Below are 13,003 nucleotides of genomic sequence, written 5' to 3' on the forward strand. Positions count from 1 at the left end.
CATAGCTTCAATTACTTTATCTAGCTCTTTGACACCTGGAATAAGGACATTGTCAACTCTGATCATCCAGTAATCATGCACTTATGTAAGTTCATCCATTCTAGCCACCCTCGATTAGAAATTCTCAATTTCTCTCTTGATGACTATATCTACTGCTAACAGTTGCTAGATCTTGGCCACTTGGAAGTTCAATGGGTCAACAAATTCATCAATGAATACCAAGAATTTGGACTTCATTCTCTCAATATCTACAAGCTTTGCATTAGTTGACACAAAGTACTTTGTGTGCAAGATCTTCAAATATTGAAACAACTTTTCAATAATCTTTTACACCAGGTCATGCACATCCTTGAGTTCATTTGCAAATCTTACATAATTTTCTATGAAAAACTCCAAGGATTGCTTCTAGTGAAAAATTGACTCTTGGAAAATCTTTAGAATCTCACAAACAATAGCGACATTGGTCTTCATGCCTATCACTTCCTATAGAAGAGCTAATTTCTCTATCAGCTTGTTAGCTACATTTTGTGTGGTTTTTTGATGATCTAAGGCAACCTCTCTGAGCTTGTGAGCATCCAATACCAAGCTTCCTAGATTCTCAACTAGTGGGGGACCTTGGACCTTGATTTGATCTACCCATGCTTGATCTACTTGCCCAAATTTTCTTTCTTGCTATAGTTTTAGTAGTAAGTTTGTATTTTCTTCCACATTTGGGTTGAATTGACTGGAATAAGTACTTCCAAGTATGTACTTTATGTACTGTACTAGATCTTTATTGGAGGCTTTCAATATCTCCTTCTCTGCTCTTAGCTCCTCCAACTTGTCCTCAATATTTTCATTCATTGACTTCCACATGTTCACCATGGATTCATGAATTGGAATTCCAAGATCCAATGTTCTAATTTGGAAATCATCTTTTGAGAGCTTGTGAAATCTTCCCTATTTCTGAGGCTCTACGATCTTGACTAGCATATGACCAGTTGTCAAATCTATAGACAATGTAGTGATTGTCTTCTACTTAGTCTTCTTTGATGGCTGAGAGGAAGTGACTTGTGTGATCAAGTCCTTTGATGGGGCTATATCCTCATATCTCCTTTTCTTGCTATGAATGGTCTCTTCAAGCCAAGACACTATAGAGAGCACATTTATAGTAGATTATAGTGTAGAGGGATCAAATAACTTCCTAGGAAGCAATGGGGTGGGCCAAATATGAGAAGTAATAGTGAATGTAGCTATCTTAGTTATCAAAAGGGCTAAGGTATCCCCTGGCTAAGATGCATCCTGATCCTGACCATACATGGGGTTAGTGTCTCCATCTAGATTAATGACTTGAATAGGGGAGGGTGGCTTGGTCACAAATTTTTCTTGTTCCTTCTCCTTATCCTTGTCATCTTCATTTTCTCCAATATTCCCAATTTTTTAAAGAGGTCCAACTCTATAGGTTGGAGTAAGTGGCACATTCTTTTCTAGAGGTTGGTCTCCTCCATGGCCAATGGATTGTGATAGTCTTGCAAATGCTAATATTATGGTAGTTATGGTTATTGCTACAATTGACAGGGTGACTCTAGTTGACACTTCATCTATAGAATTGGTGGCTCCATTCCTCTTCTTCCTTGCTTGGGTCCACTCCTCCCATTTTTCTATTCTCTTGATTATCCCTAACATGAGGACCTCCATTGTATCAATGATTAGGTCTGTAGGTGGGGTAGATAGGATAGGTGTACCTTTGATCTTTTCATAAGATGTGGGGTGCATGTAGGCTTCATTATCTACAAGGTTAGAAACACCCAAAAAATCCTTATATAATTTTATTTCCTCAATAGTTAGCCATGACCAAAATATTTCTCGAGTTTGGTACTAAACAAGACACCCAGACTAGAAGTCTACAATATCCAGGACATGTGATCCCTAAAAAAATTTACTAGAACATATTGAGGTTTGATCACCTCATAATATAACAATTTGATCTTTCCATAAAAACTCTTCACCAAATTTTGGGTATCTAGTCTAGAGGCACATGAATACAGGCCTACCACTATAGGGAATGGAATCTTGACAACCTTCTGAACATTGGAACATAGGATGTTCACCTCCAAGATTTTTTGACATAGCTCAACCAGAACTACCTTTTCCTCTAGGTATTTTGGAAGCCTCTTGGGAAAACCATCATAGGCTCCTATCCACAAATAGGAGAAACTTAAAAATTGGATGAATGAGCATCCAAACTAGCTTATAGCCAAAATTACCTTTGGTGAGAACCACCTTTTCAGGAATCCTTATAATTCTTTGCATAACCTCATTGTAAAAGAATCATTTACAACAACATACTCCTCATAGATTATTTTTAGTTGAAAATATAGGTAAAATTCATAGACTTTGGTGCACTCATCATAATTTGGGATGCTAGGAAGCCTTGACCACAAGTGGTGGGTTTTCAAAGCATAGATTAGATAAGAAGACATGTAGAACTACTTTAATCCTTTGGCCAACCCTAACCATGAGGAGAGATCATCATAGATGATTTGTGCCCAATCAATCTTCATATTCTGAGCATAGATTGCTTGTACTAGGAAAAAGTGATGCTTAATGAACTCCAAAATCTCCTTCGTTCCTTTCAATTTAAGGAGAAGTATGAGGATATCCACAGTCTCTCGCGTTGGATTTGTGCCAAATAGAGTCTTTTCCATCTTGCTCTTCTTAGAGAGAGTAGTTTGGAACCAGGTCCTTTGCATGTCTTCCCATATTAGGGTCTTCTTTTCATTAAACATGGATTTGGAGGACCCAAAATCAATATCACAATATTGCTCTTGTGTAGGGATGCCAAATGCAAACTACATCAGTTCCTTGTTAATTGATAAGAGAATGGATTGATCTAGAAACAAAATCTACATAGTTTCTAGATTTCATATTTCTATGCACTCTTTGACTAATTTTGGTGCATGAACTACCATTGGAAAGCCTATTACTTCTGCCAATCTTCTCCCTTTGAGTTTCAGAGAGATTGGGTGAATGGGTTAGGAATTTAGCCTCCTATGTAGATCACCCAAATCATATAACTTGAACTATGTATCTATAAAGTCTTTTAACTCACTCTCCAAGCCAATTAATCTTTCATATCCAACAACTCTAATTTCCATTCACTATGATTGCACAAGATGCAATTATTGATAAATAGTCATTAAATAAAATTGTAGAAACCAATTTCTTGGAAAAGTAATGAAATATCTTTAGGAATTAGAACATTGGCACCATAAGAATGAAATTAAGTTCAACCAATGATTATAATGACTAGATTTACAATAATTCCATGAGTAATGGCTATTTAAACTTTCCATTTATTAGCACATAAAACACCAAGTTCCCAATAGTACACTTACTTTACTTAAATTAATCATACTTTACTTAAAGTAAAGTGATATGATTAAGAGTGATAAAACAACACAAACATTTATTTTGTAGGAAGTGCCTCACTTTGCTTCAAAATATGTAATGAAGATATTCTTAACAATATTAACATATGCAGGATAGAAAGAAACACTTAGCTTTTCCACAACATTATTTTCCTTTTATTTGGAATTACATGCTCCATTCTTCCACTTTCTACCTAAGGCATTTAACATTACTTTTCCTTCATAATGGGTTCGCATCTCTGACACTAACTTCTCCAAAAGTATCTTTTGGGAATCTTCAAAGGATATTCAATTTTTTGGCTGAGTTGACTTTGTATTCTCAAATCTCCTAGAAAAGTATCTTGTTTTGTGACCTTCGGGTGGAAAACTCCTTTGTTAGGAACATTTTCCAGATCGAGGCACAACAAACAACATTCAACCTCTTACTTCAATCTGATAACCATGAGGAAAGATCTCAATCATTGCCTCATTTATTATGATCTTTAAATAGTTTTTTAACACTATACTAACATTAGTTGATCATTCAAACTGAGATTTGGCTCAAGATCATATAGCCATAGAAACATAACAAAATGACTTCATTTCCATGAATATGAAATACTTAAAACCATAAACATGTATTTCCTAGTAGCACTTGATTTTTTCTCCACAAATCTGAAAAAGAATCATCCTAGACTGTATCCACAGCTTCGTAAATCCTTAGGTATTTGTAAAAGCATGTTCATAGCCCTTTTAATCACTTTCCATGACTTCAACCTTCGGATTCACACATGGTCTAGTTCTCTTGATGGGGACATCAACTCGATAGCTTAGAACTTGTGAAATATGAAATGTTAGGGCAAGATAGAAAATAATTTTTTTAAAACACTCACTTATAATTGAGAGGATGTAGTATCACAACCCAACCATACCTAAATCAATTTATCCTCATGCACATCGAAAAAAATGAAACCCACATATAAATATTAGGTAAATGTATTGCAAAGGGAGACCCAAAAAATGTAGCATTCAAGAAAGATGAGAAGTAAGTGACCTAAAACATACTTAGACACCACCCTCTCTAACCTCACTCAATTACATCTACCAATTCCCCCAATCTTTAAAGGGTAAGACTAAAACTTGGTAGTAGAACCAAGGTTCAAAGAGGTTCAAAGTAGTTCAAAAGAAATCCAATGATGTACTTGGAGTGTCCCACCCACAAGAAAAAAGTTAGTCCAAAAACCTTTGGTTGAACTACTTTGAACTAAGGTTCAAAGAGGTTCAAAGTGGTTAAAGATATTTAATCACAAGAATTTCACAATGGGGTTTGACTTTATGTGCCTGAGTCAAGACAACATATTGAGGGGAACAACACATAATTGAAAAGGAAAAGTTTAGTAAGTGATGAGAAAAATAGAGGATCAATCATGTAGACTCAAAATGTAGGGCTAACCTAGGCTTTGACTAGGGACTGTGTGTGAAAAGTACATAGAGAACTTAGATCACTAGAAACAAAATTTGACTAAAAGGGAAAGAAACATAAACAAAAATGCCAAATAGAAAAGCAAGGAAAACAAATAATATGTACAAGAGGGAAATACACACAGAAGGAATTATAACTTGAAAATTTTTAGGTCCTACCCATTGTAAGTGAAGGGAAAATGAGTACCATTTGCATAACTTAAGCAAAATGGATTTGAACCAATGACCTCTAGAATAACAAAGGGGCCTTTCCATAAAGAATCAAACTTGCCATGTGCTCCCTTCTCATATCCCATAGCACAACTTCATCACCTTTCATGAAGTTGCAAGACCTAACTTTTATGTCAAAAATCTATTTAACCTTCATCTGATGTTTAGTGATGTGATCTACCAACTTATCCCTTTCTTCTTCAAGTTTGGTTAGGTACATTAGTATTTTCTCTAAAGAGTGCTAAAAAATAGATCTTCGATCATTGATTATAACTTTGCCGCCAAAAATTCTAGTGGTAAAGATTCTTGTGCTCCCACTCCATAGACTAATTTGAAAGGAGCCATTCTAATAGCTCTTTTTGGCATGATCCTATTGGCCCATAATGCCTCATACAACTTCTTGTAGTAGTTTCACTTACTAAATTCTTTATTATTGTGACCAAATTTTTGTTGTTGAATTTTGCCTATCCATACTTAAGGAAAATAATATGAAGAGTGAACCAGAGATATGCCATGATCATAGAAGAACATTACAATTTATTTAGAGGAGAAATACATGTTGTTATCTTCAACTATTTTCTGAGGGACTCCAAATCTGACAAAAATAAAATTCATCAGAGAATCACACACCACTTGAGAATTTTCTTTCTTGATAGGAACAACCTCCAACTATTTAGTAAAGTAGTCCATTATTTTTAGGATATAAATATGAATGACATTGGATGGAGTGTTCAATGGGCCTATAAGGTATATGCCCCACTGGTAGAAAATTTCATCTACCACCACAAGCTTTAAAGGTAATGCCACCAGTTGAGGATGCCTAGTGAAAAGTTTACACTTCACATAGTTTTTGACATATTGGTACATGTCTTTGAACATCCCTAACCAACAAAAATAATTTCTTAGGATCTTGAAGGTAGTCACCATGGAAGTGAAATTCCCACCACATACATTAGAATGATATAGCCTCAATAATTTCTTTTGTTGGTCAATATCCACACATCTCAGGAAAGTTCCATCGATCCCTCTTTTGTACAATGTACCTTGTGAAATTACACACTTGGAAACCTTTAACCTAAGGTTATGCTTCTCTTTATAATTAAATTATTTAGGGAATTCACCATAGGTTAGATATTATACCTCATTTGAGTACCATAGATCAGTCTAGCTAACTAGTAAGACTTTGGGAACATCATGCATCTCTTCTTATACTGGTTCCTTGTTTTCTTCTATTAACTTGCACAATTCCTACCCCCTGACCAAATAATTAGTGGGTTTAATAGAGAGGTCATACTCTTTAACTCTATCTATCCATACTTCTCTTTTATTAACTCTAATTTCTTGTCGAGTCAACACACTCTTGGCTGCAGTCTCTGATACATATACAGTTGAGTGCGAATGCAAAATATAATATCTGAAGTGTTTTAATTCTTTAAATATAGAAAACACATATTTTTCAACTTGAGAATAATCTAATTCATGCTTTTTTAGAGGTATACTCATGAAAGAAATAGGATCTTCTTTACCTTGATCATTTCTTTGAGTCAGAATGCGAGACAAGATGTGTTCTGAGGCATAGCAATATATGATAAATCTTTTCTAAAATCAGGACTAACCAACATTGGAGTGTTGGAAATGGTACTTTTGATGTCTTCAAAATATTTCCTCCCTTCTTAGATCCATTTGAATGGACACTTCTCACTCATCATTCTTAACGTGCACCTTACCTTCTCTGAGAACTCAGGCACAAAGCTTCTCAAGAAGTTTATTTGACCAAAGAAGGATTTTAAATCACTTCTATTCATAGGTAGAGAGATTTTTTGAATTTATTTAATCCTATCAAGATCAATCCTTATCCCCTTTTTAGAAATAATGTGCCCCAGGAGTTTACCTTCTTCCACAAAGAAAATTGATTTAAGGATATTCTATGCTTTCTACACTGGTGCAATACAACTTCAAGATCTCTCAGATGGCGTTTTCTCCTCTTAGAGTATATAGTCAAGTAATCTAGGTAGATCATAATAATTTTATCATATAAATCTTTGAAAGAAGAATTCATCAACCTCTATAATGTTTCTCTTGCATTAATCAATTTGAAGGAATTATATTGTAATCATAGGTACCCAATGGTTTGATAAATTCCATTTTATGCTCGTCCTCTTGGGATACACTTATTTGGTTATATCTCGAATAGCCATCAAGGATTTACATGACTTTAGATCTAGCTATAGACTACAAGATGTTCTCCATTATTGGGAGTGTGCAATTATCTTTCATGATGGCTTGATCAAGATTCTTGAAGTCCACACAAATTCTAATTTTTTCATTCTTCTTCCTTATAGGCACAATATTGGCTATCCAAGTTGAATGATGAATAGAGTAGATAATTTTGGCCTTTAGTATTTTCTCCACTTCCTTAAATATAGCCTCAAACACTGTTGGATTACTATTCCTAAGTTTTTGATGATAGGGATTTTCTCTAGGCTTTAGGGGTATATGATGTCTAAACTCTTCGTTCCTAACATTTTTTAAATCTTCATACCCCAAAGATATATATTTTTTTTAATATTTCAACAATAACCTTTTTAGATTGTCTTTCTCCCTCATAGAGTAGGTACTTCTCATCAAGATCCAGTTGGGGTCACCCTTATTACAAATATCAATTTTATCATATTCCTTCAAAAATTCATTGTGGGTTGTGTCTCTTTTAATGGCACTATCATCTCTCCTTCAAAAAAGATGTTAAAGAGAAACCAATCCCTTCAAAAAAAAATTTCCTTTCAATTGAATTATGTTTTCAAACTCACTATGTTCTTCACCAACTTCTTTAGCATCTTTTTTTGAACCTTTAAATACAAGCCAACAAAGTTTTGGATACATTCAATAAATTCCTTCAGTTGTGAATCATTATCAAAGAATTTTCAATGATCTACATTATTTGGTACACTTGTGCTATAAATCATCTCTATTCTATAGGCATTAGTTTTAAAGTCATGATGTGGTAGGAGCAATGAAGTGGAAACTACCAAAGAGTTAGCTCTAGAGTTTTGGGATCAAAGGACAAACTCAATTGAGAAAGCATCAAAAGATTCTAACTCATCCGAAACCAAGTTTCTATAATGTTTTAATCTATCATTCTTGATATAAAATTGGTTTCTTACCTAGTTTATGATCAACTCAACATCACCTTTTGCTATCAACTTCCTTATCCCTTTTTCTTTGGCCTCTTGTAGTCCCAACAATAAGTCTTTAGATTTTGCTATGTTATTGGTATTTTTAAAATACAATTTGAAAGAAAAAGGAATAGGTTCTCCTAAGGTGGGAATCAAAACTACTCTAGCACTAGATCTTTAGTCGAAACATCTACCATCGAACTCCATTGTACACAACTTTTTTTTCTTAGATTCATCAGTAATTACTTCAGGTGATTTGTTAGAAAGGATCAAATAATTTCTAAATTGACATTTGCCACACAATATTTGAGCTTTGGGGTTAGCTAAGGGTACCATAGTATATTTTTTCTTTGGTTCTAGCTCCAAATTTATCTTCCTTTTTCCCATGGGGATCAATTCTTTAGACCAATCCATTTTAATTTATCTTCCCATATCTTTACAAAGGGCTCTACTTAGTAGCATTCCATAGCTATCAGGGATATTAGCCACCATAATTGTCAATTTTAATCTCTTGTCTGAACATCTAGTGAGAAAAACTTGCACATCTTAACTTGTCCCATGAGTGGCACTTGCTTTCCATCCATGGAGTAACATTTCCCAAAGGTTTTTGTAAGAGGGAGGCTAAGAGATTTTGCAACATGAGATGACATGATATTAGAGGCTCTTGAATCAATAATGTAATTGCTAAGCTTCTGCCCATTTAACAACAAAGAGATGTAAAAAGTGTTAGGTAGCTTTTCTTCTATTTCTCTTTCTACAACATGAGTATAAGGCCCAACATTAGGCTATTACAAAGTGCCTTCTAATTAAAAAGTGCATTTCTTGGGGGCCATTTGGACTTTAGTTGCATGGGATTCAATGAATTGAGCCTTTAAAAGGGGTTCTCTTTTTACATACTAAACCAATTTATCTAGTTATTTGGGGTTCATCCTTAGGTATTTAGCTGGTGAAATAGAAATGGTGGAGGATTTACAAAACTCAACAATATCAAAGGTAGAAGAACTAGTGGTTGATTTTTTTCTAGTTAGAATTTTGAAGTCTATAGTTTTAGTATTTGGAGGGGAGTCATTATGCATCAAATCTTTCCCTTTAGAGCTTGCACCAATAACATTAGTACTTGTGTTAAATTTCTAGCTTCTTTGATTTTGAATGAGAATAGCACACACATGGTCTTGCAGGGTCACTAAGAAAATCTCCTCCTCTCTCTGTATCAAACTCATACTCCAAGAAATAAGAACCAACAATTTTAGTTCAAATCCCTCACCCTCGATTGGGTGTTCCCTTATAATGACATCTCTTGTTGTGTTAATTGAAATGCATCTCAACCAATCAGGACATGTCTGACCATCATGGCCCATGGATAAGTGAAAGGAACACATAGTTTCCTTAGGCACCTCCTTAATTTGTAACCTCTCTTGAGGTGTAGTCAGAAAAGGAGCCTTTTCAGATTCAGATGATATTTTCATGCACTAATATCTTCGTATGGTGACTGGTAAGGTGGGCTTTATTTTTTTGTCTTTTGAGTATTTTCATATCATTCATCAAAATTTTCATAAAAGGGTCAGAAGGGGTAGATGTAGAGGAGGGCCTAAATGATTTCACTTTTCTCTTTCATTTGGCTACTGTAATTAGGGCATCCTCTAGCCGAATGGCTTATCTCTGAGCCGTAACTAGATCAACTACTGCATCTTTTTAAAAATGAAAACTTATGTCAATCGAAACGACATTCAATTTTTTTTTTTTTGGTTTTCTCCATTAGGCCTAGAGGCTATGAGAATTCTCTATAGAAACCTATTAAATATGCCCACAAATTCCCTCATAGGTTCATGAATTTCTCTCTTCAACTGAATTAATTGAAGAAATAGAGTGAATTCCTTATCAGGGGTTTTAAACCTAGTCTCAAAAGCTATTTTCATATCATTCCAAGTGGCTATGGAAGCTTGAGGAAAATGACTGAACCAGCTAGCCACTGAATCAGTGATTGTATAGACAAAATTTATGACCGCTATCTCTTGAGTAGGTACATTGATAACACCACATAAGGTGTGAAAAGTACTCAGATGATCATTTGTAGAAACTTTTCCATCACCACTGAATTTGGGTAGAATCTCAGATGCACCTTTAGGAAAAGAAGTGGGATTCACCTCGAGATTCAAGGGTCCTATATTTTTTCCCCAAGGTTGATTGACAACCATATTTGGAAACCTAAAATTTAATGACTAGATATTAATGTAAGAGGGTATTAAAGTTCTTGGTGGAATGAGGGATTGTACAAGAGGTGAGATAGGAAAAGATTTAGGGGGAGAACTAGGTCTAATGTAGGATTTAGTCCTCCTTTTTCCATGGGTGTCAACATTAGGGAGAAAATCTAGGTTTCTTAGAGGTTCAAAGTTTTCATCAAGGATCCCTTTATCTCTCTCCCCTCTAGTTTATCACTTATTATCCAGGCTTGAACATTTTTAGTTTATTTAAGGTCCTTTCAAGGCTTGGGCAAGTCTATTTACCACTATTTCCTTCTAAACTATAGGCAAACCTCTTAAAACTTTAGCACGTTATTCTTCCCTCTCTAAAACCATAAGAACTTACTACAATTGTTGATTGCTCTGTTGATATTTCTATGTGACAAAAGTCATGTATGATATTATGTCTTCTTGTGTATCCATAAAACCTAATCTATTTGCAAGATAGGAAAAAAATCATTATGTGGTAGGACCATTATTGTTCATTATCAATCTTAAGGGTTTAGACCTTTTTCTAGAGACTTCCCACTAGAGTTGCCAAAAATCTATTAGTGAACAATTTATTTTCCTATTTATTAGTTTCCTACCTTGGGAGTAGAGCAAGTTATTTAACTTTTAAAAGGGGAAACAAATTTGTTCACTAACATTTCTAGAAGATATTTACAAAGTTTGTTGAGTGTTCCCCAAACCTACCCAAAATTTATCTTGGGTCATTGGTCTGAGTTGAATAAACAGTGATCATTTTTGGGGGTTTCTTACAAGTAATCATCATTAGAAATTAGTTATGGAGAACACATGTAAACATTTCAGAAGTGTTTTGGGAATTTTTGTTCTGTATTTCTCCTTCGGTCTAAAATGCAATTGTTGTTATTGATCTATGGTGATCTAATGGTTGTTGGGCCTCAGTAATATTATAATAAAATAATTATAATGTGAATTCATTGGTTCATTTGTTTAATAAATGTTAATTATATTGTAAATGTTAAACCTATACCTTTTAATTTTATTTCAATGTCAAATGTTAATAGTTATATTATTTTTTTACAAATTTACAAAAAAAATTCCAAAAATCCAAATCATTAAAACAAAACAATAAAACATAAATTTAAATGGAGCTACAAAAATTCTATTGATTTTTTTTTTTTGAAAATTACAATATATAGCCACTATCAGATGTATGTACAACGATTATCATTTGATATAACAAAACAAAAATGTCAACATGGGTGATGAGCTATTGGAAGACCCTAGTAATTTTCCCCTACAAGTGCACATGTGTAGAAATTATTAGATACAATTATGTCTATGAATTCTAGAAACCAATTGTTTCCCTCCACTTTATCCATATAAAACCATTTCTGAATAAAATCCTTTCCAATTTGCACCCATTCCCCATGACACTTCAACTTCCCAACATTCAAGCCCAACAAAAATGGTTGTAGGTCCATATTCTTACAAGGTTTTTGATGTTTTTGGAGTTCACTTGCATAAGGGATGCCCACCCCTAATTGTGCATGAAAAACAACCTTAACATTGTTGCCCAAGTACTATACTTTAATAGTCTTCCTCAACAACATCATGATGTTGGGTCTTTTTTCCTTTGAGGTCAAGGAGAGGCCAAAAAATGAGACATAATATCTATTTTGACACGATGCCTGTTAAAATTTTCTAGAAACTCATAGCTAAGAACCATTTTCATAGCATTAAAGATTAAATTCCCAACCATATTGCAAATTTTGTGGAGATTTTCCTCAAATATGTCACCTTAAAAGGACTTTTGTGCCTCATTTAGTGTGCACATGTGATGAAGTAGACTGTTCATCTCGATTCTCAATTTAAAAAAAATGAGAAAATATTTAACTACCAATAAATGAACTAAACTAGACTAGTTTTCTACAAATTAAATTACCTACAAAGCAATGACTACCAAAAAATTTAACTAAACCATACCAAAATTTATTGAACAGTACCACTATGAGTCTACTAGACTAATGTTCAACAAAGACAACATGAGAAATGCCAAAGAAAGAAGCTTAGTTGCCTATAAATAAGCTTGGGTGCTTGGAAATTTCTTAACCCTAATCAATTGTCCTTATAGTTGAATTATTTTAAATGATTAAATCTTTGGAAATATTCCTCATAAATGGAGGTTTGTGCCAAAATTCATATAATGCATGCGAAGTCGATGGAAGAGGGAATTTCACTAATAATGACAATAGATTTATTTAATGTCCACTACAAGTAGTATAGAGTGGAAGGAGACAAGTCACCATTTCGAGATATTTTTCCCAAAGTAAACCTTCAACTATTGATATATAATCATTAGATGGTAGATGAATGTTACTTGCATGTTGGATATATGATACATAATTTGAAATATTTCCCAAAAAGTCATAATGTAAGACATGTAATGCAAGCTCATGTGTGTATTATGTACTAACTAGAAAATAAAATTAAGATTCACACAAATTTGGAAAGTAACACTAATACATTTGGACGCAATTTTTGA

The sequence above is a fragment of the Cupressus sempervirens genome, chromosome 10 (genome assembly GCF_028749045.1).
Source record: "Cupressus sempervirens isolate cs-2001-9-10 chromosome 10, ASM2874904v1, whole genome shotgun sequence".
Taxonomy (NCBI): Eukaryota; Viridiplantae; Streptophyta; class Pinopsida; order Cupressales; family Cupressaceae; genus Cupressus; species Cupressus sempervirens.